Here is a 13,531-nt window from a genome sequence, read left to right as displayed (position 1 = left end):
TGTGTATGGAGTGACTGCATGCTGAGGTGGTTATTTACTTTTACATTACTATGACTTTTCAACTGAACACCACTGGAATTTCAATGAGTGAAATAAGAAATAAACGACACTGATTTAACCCTCATGTTTGGTTAGTATAAAAACATACATAACATTGAAGTATAGGGTTGATATTTCAAGGGGAGAATTCACTAAGAATGAATTGCACCTGCTGATAGCATCATTTGCATGTGCAGTCTAAAATGGTTCGGCACCTCATTCACTAAAGGAATTATGCAAATCAGGTAACAGTCCAAACATGTTTAAGAAATTGTGCCGAATGCACTTTACACAGCACAGTTCAGTTTACAGGCCAAGTGGGAGTGCAAAGTTGTGGAAGATGCTGAATCAGTGGTTTAAAATGCCAAAAGTGTGCTCTATATATGTGCATCCATGATATATGCTTGAATATAACACTCTTCCCTATCATTTGATATTTTTATGAATTACCGCTGCCATGATTAATAGAAAATATACTGAAAAATAACTTTTTTAAAAATCTGTGGCTACTTTGTGAAACAATAGAGGGCTAAAGTGTTGATAATATCCGTCAAATAAGTTTTTAGTTAGGTCAGACGAACATAAACTACCAGCAAAAAGTTTGGAATAATTAAAAAAAATAATTTATTATGTTTTTGAAAACAAAAAAACAGGCCCTTTTGCTCACCAAGGCATTCACTGGATCTAAAAATACAGTAAAAAAAAAAAATGAAAAAAAGTAATATTGTGAAATATTGTTGTAATTTAAAATCAAGCTATCTAGCTAGCTATAAATTATTCCAAACTTGTGACTGGTAGTGTATTAAAAGAATTTGAAGAGAACCGTAACACTTACTCATTAGGGTCTTCTCCCTACCCTTTGTTTCCATGGAAACTTGCCAGACAAGAGTGAAAGGAAGGGAAAGTGAGAGAGGGAGCGAGCAAGAGAGAGAAGTGAGGCTGAAAGGGCCAATCTAGTCTGCTAGGATGGGAGTGGAGTCCCTGTGGGAATTCTAGTAAAGCTGGTGTAAATTGGCTATATCTTTTTATGACATACATCCCCTGAACTGCATCTCTTAAGGATTAATACTCGCATCCCCTCAGTACCATAAAGATTATTTGAGACCGCTGTTCTAAACAACATAATTTATTTATTGGATGATAAGCTTTTTAAGTAATATCTGACACCATACAGGTAGAGAGAAGTAATGTAAAAGTAAAATGAGGTTCTGCTGAAGAGTGCAGTATAATATTAAAGTGCTGAAAATGCCCCATATTCATGAACAGGAATCAGGCCTGGGGCAAATGGCAAAGAACTGTGGAAGAAAACAAGTGTGGAGTCAGAATGTAAGTATGTGAGCACTATTGTTGATAGAAAGATGTTTGTCGTCTTAAAGTCTTAAAGGGACATTTCACCCAAAAATGAACTTTCTGTCATCATTTACTTACCCTCATGTCAATACAAACCTGCATGGTTTTCTTTCTTCTGAACACTAAACAAGATATTTTGATGAATGTTGGGGTCAAAACAACACTGGATCCCATGGCCGTTCACTGTATGCACAAACACTGCAACATTTTTCAAAATGTGTTTGGAATGACATGAAGGTGAGGGTGAACTATCCCTTTATGTCTGGTCATACCTATGATACACATTATCTCACCAGCTTATCTCACACATAGGCTAGATGCTGACAATAATTTGAATAAAAACAATGCCATGTAAATATTTCCTCAATATTTTACCAATTTGTTTACCAGATATGAGAAATGTTAAATTAAAATACTGAAGATGCTGTATTTTCTCATGAGTACCACAACATAAAAATAACGCTATGTAAATATTTCTTCAATGTTTTACTCTTGTGTTTACCAGATGAGAAATGTTCAATTAAAATACTGAAGACGCTGGATTTTCTCACGAGTACCACAACATGTAAATGCTATAAGCCTTCCTGCATAAGTGCAAACAAGTCAATGGATACAAGGCTTTTACATTTGCTTCCCACTAGGAGGATTTTGACAGATTCAGTCAGACATTCAGTTCAATTCAAGTCAGTTTCTGAACCCTTAAAATCATTGTGTCAGAATTTACTTTCCATTCCACTTTTGTTAGTTGAGCTTTCAAGAGAAAACACAAATTACAGAGTCCTGATAGCAATGCAGAAATTTTAGTCAATGTGAAAAACATTTTACTTTGTTGTAATACAACATTTCTGAATAAAACAGGATATTCAGCAATAAAACATGCAGGGCATGGTTTTATCTAGAGGGTATTAACTGAATTGTGAAAAGTTGTCTCATAAGGCAGGTGGTTGGAGGGGACATTTTGAAAAATAAAGATCATTGGTGGCATCAGCCAGAAATGAGATATTTCAGAAGCAGAGCAAATTTTTATATTTTGATACATATATTTGATAGAAAATATGATAGAAAAAATATTAAAGGAATATATCACCAAAAAAAGATTCGGTCACCCTCATGTTTTTCAAAATCTGTATGACTTCCTTTCCTATCAGTGGAACACAAAAGGAGACGTTAAGCAGAATGTCCAAGCTGCTCTTTTCCATAATGAAAGTGAGTAGTGACCAAGGAATAATTACTTAAATGTCAGTATGTCAAATGGCTTCCTAAAACCTGGAATACAGCACATGAGTCATATGGACCACTTTTATGATATTGTTAGGTGCTTTTTTAACCCTTTTTGGTCCCCATTTCTTTGTATTGAAGAGTGAATATTATTCAAAACTTCTTTTTTGTGTGTACCACAGAAGAATGAAAGCAGACATGAGGGTAATGACAAAATGTAATTTTTGAGTAAACTATTCCTTTAAGAAAGTAAATTGGATAAATTTTGATTTCATGTTGACTTTAAGCTGTGTAGTTTATTTATCTCCACTTACAGAGATGTCTGCATATTTATGATAGAGATATGCCAATTCTCTCTAACCACCGTGTAACTGCGCCGAAGTGGAATATTACATTTACATTTATTCAAATTATGTAAATACATGGCAATTAAAGACCCATAAATTTGCCTGAATATCCAGTCCAATTTTCCCCCAACTCTCTCTACTCTCCACTCCTTCTCCACTATTGCTTGTATCTTCTGCTTCACCAGATGGCCTCTTCAATTTGATGCCGCTGCAGAGTGAGGAGGGAAAGACAGAACGCAAATAAGAGAGAGGAAGGAATGAGCAACATTAAGGAGGAGGAGGATCCTCACAAAGTGTTAATCCATTTCAGTATTTTCAATTTCATGCTGGCAAAAAGAGCAGCATGAATATGGTAATAGCACATCTAGGAGAGAGGTCATCTTTATGTAACCGCAGGGCTGAAGGTGGAAAAGGTAAGAGAGGAATTCCATACAAGGGCTCTTCTGCACTGATTAGAGAGGAGAAACTATGTAAATGAATTTCAGGCCACATTTTCCAGAAATTTTCAGGAAAGCAGGGCATGTATGCTCCTGCACACTTTTATACCAATCCAAGAATCCCTCTCGGCGATAACCTGTTCTTTTGCGACCAACCTGTTGCTTTATTTAAAGTGGTTCACATCAATCATCAGTTAAACTGTATATCACCGCCATCAAATTCCAAATGCTCAATTTTAAATTCCATTTGCCACAGTTAGTCATGTGATAAATGCACATTACACAAGCGTAAGAAATTGACAGCTTCTCCGCTAGATTTGGGCCACCGCTGTGCCAAGTCCGTCCTGGCAGTGATAAAGCTGAAAACAATAAACTGACAGAATTACAACTTAAATTTCTGCTAATTGCTGGATTGCAGTACATTTTTCGACAAGCTGACAAATGTCTTTTTATTTGTAGCTCTAAACCATAAATCCAATTCGAACAACTGTGTGTGTGAGTAATGCCACAACCCAGCAGGCATGCTATTTGATAACCATCCAACGAGTTGGTGGCTGCTGTCCAAATGGGGTTTTAAACACCTCACTCAGGGCCCTTTGAGCAGCCACATCATCAACCACCATTTGAAGGGGAATTGCAATCAAGTGTGTACAACTGCTCACTCCACGACTTTTGGATTGATGTGAATGCCAGTAAGTAGGAATAATGCTCAGAATGCTTGATTAAGAATCTCTGATGACGTTCATTGCCATGGATTTTATCGAGTTACAAGAAAAGGTAGGATATTGATTTAATTGCCAACTGTTACTGATTTTATGTGTGATCGTGCTGCATACTACGCCTTCACAGCATTCGAGTCCACACTCATGCAACTAGAAATGGGCAGCCCCAGACTGACAGGCTGGCACGGAGTGAATAATCTGCATAATAAAAAGAAAGAAAAAAAAAAAACACCTTTAAAGATTATTTACAATTACTTTGCTGCCAATTTATCTAGTCTTTGCTTGTTTACAGTGCTTTGTTATATGGAGCAGTTAGATTGTGATCTATCTAATTCGTTTGTCTAATGAATTGCTTCAGCGACAGATGTATGAAAGTACACAGGTTACACCGTAATTTAAACACGGCAGATTTTAATGGACAGTAAAATAAAGGCAGAATACCGTATAACTCCAGGCCAGCACAGTAACTTCATATTGACGCTCGGCTAAACAAAGGCAGAGTACCGTAACTCCATTTGAGCGTTCCAAAACAAAGTCAAAGAGCAGTAACTGGTGTTATACAGTGTTCTGCCTTGGTTTCTCCTTGGCTTTTTGAAGTTACTGTTAAGACAACCCAATATTTTCTCAAAAAAATAACTCATTTTTGACTAAGAACAAAGTTATGGCCTTTTGCCTTTGCACGGTAGTGTTAGTTCCTAATCCACTAATCTGATTGGCCAGTGAAAAACAGGAGTGTATTCAAATTCGCATATTCATATGCAAATTCGCATATTTTTACAAATATTTAATATATTTTTAATATTTAATATTTACTCACGTTCAAGGCAGGAATTTTTATATGATTTTTATAGGAAGCAAATAAATAAAACTATAACTAACTAAACAAATATTACAGAATATTAAATAACACTGCCCAAGAGTGACACCAGCAGATAATGGAATAATGGCCTCTTCTTATATTCACGGACTATTATGTTCATAAAAAGGCCTGAATGGGTCAAGCTGGAATCAATTGGAGTTAACAACTCATTTACCTAGTCCCTCAGTCGGACATAACTCTCAGATATTTCAAAGTCCACAGGAACTAAAAACCTATGAGGAAGCCAATTTCAAATGGTAAGGACTCATTGCGGATGTCTGTTGATAATTTGAGAAAAAGAAGACTACTAGTAATAATAATAGACCTTAATCAGATTAGATGCCATATTGAATTTAACATGGATGAAAATGAGGCTGTGAGGGATAGACTTACAGTTTTATAATGGCACACACTGTATAAAGTAGGGGTGGAACGGTTCAACTTACTCACGGTTCGGTTTGTATCATGGTTTTAGAGTCACGGTTTCGGTATGGTTCGGTATGTGCTATGTTTAGGCAAAAACTATACTGTCAAATAAAAATAAAGAAAATAAGAATAATCTATCTAACTTCAAGCAACAACACGTTTGTCCATTTAAACACAATACTTCAGAGAAAGCTTAATATCTGCGCGCGTTCTGAGGCGGGGGTTTGCGCGCTTCGGATGAGCGCACACACAAATCCTCTCACTGCGCGCGCAAGCTCGCGTCCTCTGGCTCTTAAATGTTTGAACTGGCAAAGCTTAAATGAGTTTAGCTTAAACACAGATATCAACATGTGCTGTTCAGGTCTCACTTGTGCGCATGCACATGCTATCAGTACCAGGGTGATGACGGAATAAATGACTGCTCATATTCCAGCATACGGTATTCGCATTGAACAAGAGTGAATGGTTTGTCCACGTTTTTTTTTCATTGCTGTTGTTGTAATTTATTGGGAAGCCAGAATGCGCATCCATCAACAGAAACACACATTAGCCGAACCCTGTTTGTTTTATGTGTTATTTATAGCAAACCATATTACAGATGCGTTGTCAGATTTAAGTTGAACCGCGGTCCTAGCGCGTGCCGAACCGTGTGTGGAGAACCATACGGTTCGATTTTTTTCCGCGAACCGTTCCACGCCTACTATAAAGGTCCTAGATTGTGTAATTTTCTTAACTTTCAAAACTGTTTTATGGAGTTTTGTCTACTTATTTTTCCCCCCAGAAAGTTGGTTTGTCAGCCAAATCATATGTTGTTAAACAACATTGAACACACTGCACTTCTATCCCTCACAGCCTCGATTTCATCAAATGATGAATGTTCACTTCTGGATGAACTTTGCTGTTACATTCGACCTGCGGCCTCGTGCCTCTGGCCTAATCACAGCCATGCTGATATAGAGCCGGTATCGCTCTCGTACTCGAGTGATATTGCTCATATTTATATATATATATATATATATACTGTATATGCAACTGAGCAACCTCTTCGTCTTTTCCGCAGCTGATTTCAAAATATATTGCATATATGCTTCTTTCTTTGTCTCTCACTCTCTCTAATTACTGTCCGTAGTGTCGTTTACAAACACAAGGACATAAGGAAGCTTCTTCTCTGTATTCTATTTGGTCTCTCCCCTTCTTCTGTAAACCTGTACATTATTCATGTCCGAGTCACTGGAGACCCATTAGCTGCTTCATACAGGGTTTCCCTTTTGCCTTTAAACACTTTAATGCAACCCTAATACATCACATTATGTATTTATCTGACACATACTCTCAGGAGTGTGAGTGAACACACACATGGTCATTTCTCCCTGATGGAAAAAGTACACAGCACAGACCCACTGGAATGAAACCCTACTACATGTCCGCCTTTGGTTCTAAGTATTTGCATTTGTTTTAGTTTTCCTCACTTTCTCTCAGAAGTACACACATATATACACACGTGCCCTATTGCACAGATGCACAAAAGACACACAGATCCTCCTGTCTCTGTGCACGAGTCTCTCCTGGGATCTGCACGGTCGAAGAATTTCTCTGTAAGTTTTTTACCAGATGCTTGACAAGAAACACACACCATCTGCTACTGAATGTGCCTGATGCATTCCAGAGAATCTTAGCATTACCTCAGACTGCCATAGTGAGAAGACATTCACACAGCACTTTTACCGCAAAAGTTCAGTCAACAGATTGGTGTTGAATCTGCTATAACGCTATATGTTGTAAATGGAATTGCACTTAGCAAAAATCATTGATTCAACATTGAATTAACGTTAAATCGATCTTTGCTATTTGGGATAAGTTAAATATCATAAGAATGCACCATTAACCATACAGTGAAGAAGTGGATTATATTCATCATTCAGTTCTCACTTTGTCCATAAAGTTTAGCTAATAAAACCAAACTTTATTATTGCTATTAAGCGATAAGAATGAATTAAGCTGCCTCATTTAATACAACAATCATTTCATCTGTTAATCATGTAGTAGTTTAATAAAATGATCTGTGATTATCAGGGATGAAGATGTGATAAGATATCCGTTTAATGAAAACACTCGCTCAACTGTCATGCCCATTGTCCTCTTGTGAAATTAATTCTGTCATCGTTTATTCACCCTCATATCGTTCCAAAACACTAAGATATTTCTCAAAATATTTTCTTTTTGTATTCCACAGAAGAAAGAAAGCCATAGACATTTGAAACGACATGAGGGTGAGAAAGAGAATATCCAAACTCTTCACAGAAAGGTCTCCCAGCCCAGAAAGGACTCGAAGCGGAGACCTTCTTGCTGTGAGGTGATAATACTCCCATTAAAGCCACTGTGACACACCAATACACCTCCATTACTTTTACTATCTTTGTTGCTGTAACCTATCAATCACTCCTGTAGCAGATTAATCTCACAAGAGGTTAAACTATTTCCTGCCTAAGACACTTGTCAGAATCTGTGACTTATCCCACCACCGTAAATTCTTCACCAAAAATGCTTGTTGTTCAGACTAAAAAGCCTTTAGTTGAACTCTGTGTTAGCAATTTTGAGTTTTATTGTTGATCAATTTTCAATGCGGCTGTGTTGCTCGCAGATAAGGACTAAGGAGGCACTTTTACATGCCATGGCAGTGATAACACAGCTTCGCTGTGCTCAAAGAGGCGTCTCCACTTTGCTGGATTACTGAGACCAGAAGGATTGGCTTTTATTTATCTCTCTCTCACTCCTTAACTCTATTTCTCTTTTGCTCCATTTCAGATTTCAACATTTCAGAAATTCCTATAATTGAAGTAAAATAAATGCAATTCAATTGGTCTTAATCAGTAAATAAAAAAATTAACCGTCTTTCAACTGAAGCAAACAATCAACTATGGCTGGCAAGGCACTGTCAAAAGATCTCTGGGATAAAGTTGTGGACAGGAGAGGCCTACAGCAACTCTGAAGCAGTTGCAGGAATTTATGACAAAGAGTGGTCATTGTGTGCATGTGACAACAATATCCCAAATTCTCCACAAATGTGGCTTGTATGGGAGGGTTGCAAGAAAAAAAGCCACTCTTCAAGAAAGGCCACATGGAGTCACGACTGAGCTTTGCCAAAATGCACCTTGAAGATTCTGAGGCAGATGAGGCTAAAATTCAATTATTTGGCCTCAACATCAAACGAAATGTCTGGCGGAAATCCAATACAGCTCACCATCCAAACAGCATTCCTACAGTAAAGCATGGAGGTGGTGCTATCCTGTTATGGGGTGTTTCTCTGCAGCAGCGAATGGAGCACTTGTCAGGATAGAAGGAAAAATGGATGGGGCAAAATACCGTCAAATTCTTGAGGAAAATCTGCTGCCCTCTGCCAGAAAGTTGTCAATGGGAAGAAGGTTTACCTTCCAATATGCAACAGCAAAACTGACCAGTGGTTAAAGGAGAAAAGGTAAATGTCCTTGAATGGCCTATAGTCAGAGACCGGACTGAAACCCCATTGAAAATCTATGGAATGACCTGAAGACTGCAGTCCACAAACGGTCACCATCAAATTTAACTGAACTTACTTACTGGATCACTAGGGTGATCCTTTTTCCAACTCAGTGATTCTGTTTATTTTCAGGTTCAGGGATCCGTTATGGTTCTCGTTTTCCAACTCTAGTGAGCAGAGACTTGCTGCGTGGCGCGATTCTTGACTCTCGATAATGTCTTCACAGAAGATAAGAGCATGTCCAGCGCGAGCTTGAATTATTTAAAACTAACCATAGCGGTTGTTCGTCTCTGTATGGGTTGCTATTATTTTTAAACCACAGCTTGAGTATAGCATGGGCTGCCATGCTCGCCCAAAGCAAAACACACATAGTGGTCGTTAGCATGTGTTTGTCTCCATATTTAATGCAATTAATTTTTAATTCAATGCATAAATAGGGGCGAAAAATTAATCGATGATAATGTTGATATTAACTCCCGTATGATATCATTTTAGGTGACAGCAGACGTGGTCAAACCTCCACATTGTGATATAAGGCTGATATAGCCTGGATATGACCATGATTTTAAACATTTCAGAGAAGCAGCAATCAAAACCCAGGGCATGAATTAACACCGTTAGCTATTATTGTGATTCGAGAGAAAGTTTTAACTTGAATGGGACATACAGTCACAATAATAATAATAATAAAAAAAACAAGTTCCCATACCATAGCCTGCAAAACGATGACGGATAAAATGTATATATTCTAAAGGCCAGAGAGTCTTCTGTCTGATTTTGTTCAAATGATATATCACATAAATTTAATAAAAATGTTTACAGCGTATCTCACATGAACAACTGAATAAGAGACATTGCATTATACGCTTTACTTTATGATTCATTGTAGGCTATATCAATATCATTGATAGTGTCTTAATTCTAAATCAAATGCAAATTGTTATAAAGCAACACGTTAGAACATTTGTAAGACTTCATAATACGACTCGAAGTTTCAGGGTGGAGGGAAAAGTCGACAAGCGTTGAAATTAAACCGTATAACGCCTTTAAAGTAGTTTTTAATAAGATTCGTCACGTAAAACGTCAACAAACTTGTGATATGTTAATCTGAAGCTGATTAAATATATCTACTGCCTTTTCACGTCACAAACTGTTGAACATACACGCAACAAGCCACGATTTTTACATAAATAAAGTTGGAGTATGGGAACACGCTTTCTATAAATTGTTATAAAGCAACACGTTAGAACATTTGTAAGACTTCATAATACGACTCGAAGTTTCAGGGTGGAGGGAAAAGTCGACAAGCGTTGAAATTAAACCGTATAACGCCTTTAAAGTAGTTTTTAATAAGATTCGTCACGTAAACCGTCAACAAACTTGTGATATGTTAATCTGAAGCTGATTAAATATATCCACTGCCTTTTCACGTCACAAACTGTTGAACATACACGCAACAAGCCACGATTTTTACATAAATAAAGTTGGAGTATGGGAACACGCTTTCTATACATCCAGAGATGCGTTTCCAGACACACCCCGGAGCGGGAGTGTTTTGCTATTCAAAGCGATATGTGATGAGATGTTACCTGTGCGATTGCTCATCTGATGTGACGCTTGTGTTGCCTTTTTGAAAACGTCTTAACCAGAAAGACTCGTGCAAATGAAAAACAATGTAATGCTTTTTATTTTAAAGAGGACATTTGTTGTTGTTGTTATTAATATTTCTTGATCGTGTCAGGTGACAAAATGCCACACATCTTTTTAACCCTTAACAACGCTAAGTTCATTCCTGTCTGTTTTTGTCGAACTAACCGATCTCCACAAATCACATATGAGAAATGTATATCAACAGATAAGAATCAGACGATAACCATCTTACCTGACCTGTCCAGTTCACCTCTCATCGACAGATTCCTGGCGGATCCACTAAGACATCCGGTTAAAAGTCCTTCTATTCTCTTCGTATCCTTGCTGACAGTCCTGTCCAGTTCACCTCTCATCGACAGATTCCTGGCGGATCTACTAAGACATCCGGTTAAAAGTCCTTCTATTCTCTTCGTATCCTTGCTGACAGTTTCGTATTACTCTAATGTCGCATTTAAAACATATGGCTGAATTCCAGCAGTGGAATCCAGGTTTCAATCAGCGGGTGAAGTTTGCGTTGAGCGCGCGCCTCGGAGACGCTGTGCGCGCTTGGAACTGTCCGTGGTGCTGAAAAGGCGTCGCGCGCGTCATTGGATTCCTTGAGATGTTTTTTGACCCCCTCGACTGAATTACTTAAAAACGCTAAAGAATACTCGCTTCACTATGCACACAACTTTTCTAAGTATTACAGAGCGTTACAGAAATGCATTGAAGTGTCATAGCATAAGCTGTTATGCATAAGTCTAATGCCATATTGACGACTCTAAGAGCGCGCGTGTGTACGCGTGCGTGCTCTGATAGGATTGCATTTGCACTAATTTGATGTCTAACCCTGAAACGGTGAGCTCAAAATATCGACTGGATTTCTTCAACTGAAAAACAACACGAAAGTGAACATGTATGGTAGATGCGTTTCCAATTCACCGACTACTGGCACAAAACATCTACAACGGCATGTCTAACCAGTAACAGAAACGATCACTGACCGCATATCGTGAACTGTCGAGACAGCTATGCTGATAACAACTTGACTCGGTCTGTTCTAACTGCTCCGCGAGACACAGAATATGTACGCCGAAAGACGTCAGATTGGGTCAATTTTGTTTAATTGGCCAAGCACCAGTCTGCGACGGCGATATATTAAGGTTGGCTTGTCAGAATCACACATCATGAGATCAATGTCCCATTTCAGGTCGATAGACAAGTTTCAACATAACACGAGTGGAAAGCGCGCGCGAGGGCACGACCTCCCGTGAGAATTTTCTCAAACTGAACATAGTTTGTGTATTGACCCTTTACACATTGAGCCAGTCACATCCCATCTTTGCTTATCAACGTTTTATAACTTGCAAGAAACTATATGCTTGCGAAATCACCGTCTTAAAAAAAAAAAAAAAAAGATTACTTACAGATGGCATATTCCTCGATGGATCCTAAACACGTTGCATTGTAAGTGACAGAGTTAGTAAATAATAAATTGATATACAAAAGAACATACTGTGCAGTGAGCAAAGTCAGACCATTTAAAGACAAAGTTGACCCAAAAATGGAAGTTCAGTTATTTACTAACCATCATGTTGCTCCGAACCCCAATGAATTTCTTTCTTCTGTGGAACAGGAAAGGAGATGCAAGGCAGAAATGTTAGGGACTGACAGCCTCAGTCACCATTCACTTTCATGGCTTCTTTTTTCATACAATAAAAGTGAATAGTGACTGAAGCTGTCATTCTACCTAACATCTTGGAAAATGACAGGGACTCAGTACTCTTTTGAATTTAAAAACTAACCAAACTCAAATTAAACAATATCATACAGGTAATACTGCTACTGTGGTGAGTATAAGTATAAATAAGATTCAGCCTCGGGTTGTTGTTCATTACAGCAGCACTATTGCAAGGTCAAAAAGAGCATAACTCCAAATGCTCCTTCTTTTCTGTGCTTCACTAAGCTCACAGCAATCCTGTGACAAACATATCAAAATATTAAAATCAACTGCGGGCGGAAGATCCTTTTCCTATTTAGCGCCCAAACTCTGGAATAACCTACCTAACATTGTTCGGGAGGCAGACACACTCTGTCAGTTTAAATCTAGATTAAAGACCCATCTCTTTAACCTGGCTTACACATAACACACTAACACATTTCTAATATTCAAATCCGTTAAAGGATTTTAGGCTGCATTACTCCAGTCTTCAGTGTCACATGATCCTTCAGAAATAAAAATATAATTTTTGAATAAATAAATGCAGCCTTTATGAACATAAGAAACTTATTTAAAAACATGAAAAATCTTACTGATCCCAAACTTTTGAACAGCAGTGTATATTACATTAGTTAAACTAATAATGAATAGTAACAATATTTTAAGATTAGTCATATCAATCTCAGCACTTACAAATTTTTTGCAATTAAGTTTTATTTGTTAACATTAAAATAATGCACTGCGAACAAACATTAACAAACAATGAACAATTCTATTATAATTATATTTTTACTAACGAAAGTTTAATAAATACTTTAGAAAATATATGGCTGATTATTAGTTCATGTTAGCTAATGCATTTACTTTTTAATGTTAACAAATGGTACCATTTTACATTACTGGCCCCCCGACTGAGCCTGGTTTCTGCCAAGGTTTTTTCTCCATTCTGTCACCGATGGAGTTTTGGTTCCTTGCCGCTGTCGCCTCTGGCTTGCTTAGTTGGGGACACTTCATTTCCAGCGATATCGTTGACTTGATTGTAAATGATTGCAAAGATACTATTTAAACTGAACTGATGATGACATCACTGAATTCAATGATGAACTGCCTTTAACTGAAAAATTAGTGTTTACTATTGTCACTTTGCATTACTGACACACTATTTTCCTAATTAATGCTATACAGTTGCTTTGACACAATCTGTATTGTTAAAAGTGCTATATAAATAAAGGTGACTTGACTTGGCTTGACAAAGTGTTCCGAAGAT

General features: G+C 37.6%; 1 protein-coding gene across 1 annotated transcript in view; it reads right to left on the bottom strand.

Annotated features, from left to right (window-relative positions):
- The window catches only part of LOC107750271 (metabotropic glutamate receptor 2-like), a 41,512-nt gene extending 30,666 nt beyond the window's left edge, over positions 1 to 10,846 (bottom strand). Inside the window, exon 1 of the mRNA XM_016565581.1 lies at positions 10,798 to 10,846. The gene's annotated coding sequence lies outside the window, so the exon portion shown is untranslated. The remainder of the gene's footprint in view (positions 1 to 10,797) is intronic.
- Between the last annotated feature and the right edge of the window lie 2,685 nt (positions 10,847 to 13,531).

The sequence above is a fragment of the Sinocyclocheilus rhinocerous genome, unplaced genomic scaffold (assembly GCF_001515625.1).
Source record: "Sinocyclocheilus rhinocerous isolate Xijiao unplaced genomic scaffold, SAMN03320098_v1.1 scaffold963, whole genome shotgun sequence".
Taxonomy (NCBI): Eukaryota; Metazoa; Chordata; class Actinopteri; order Cypriniformes; family Cyprinidae; genus Sinocyclocheilus; species Sinocyclocheilus rhinocerous.
The sequence above is the reverse complement of the archived record's forward strand: the minus strand, read 5'-3'. Positions and strand labels throughout refer to the sequence as shown.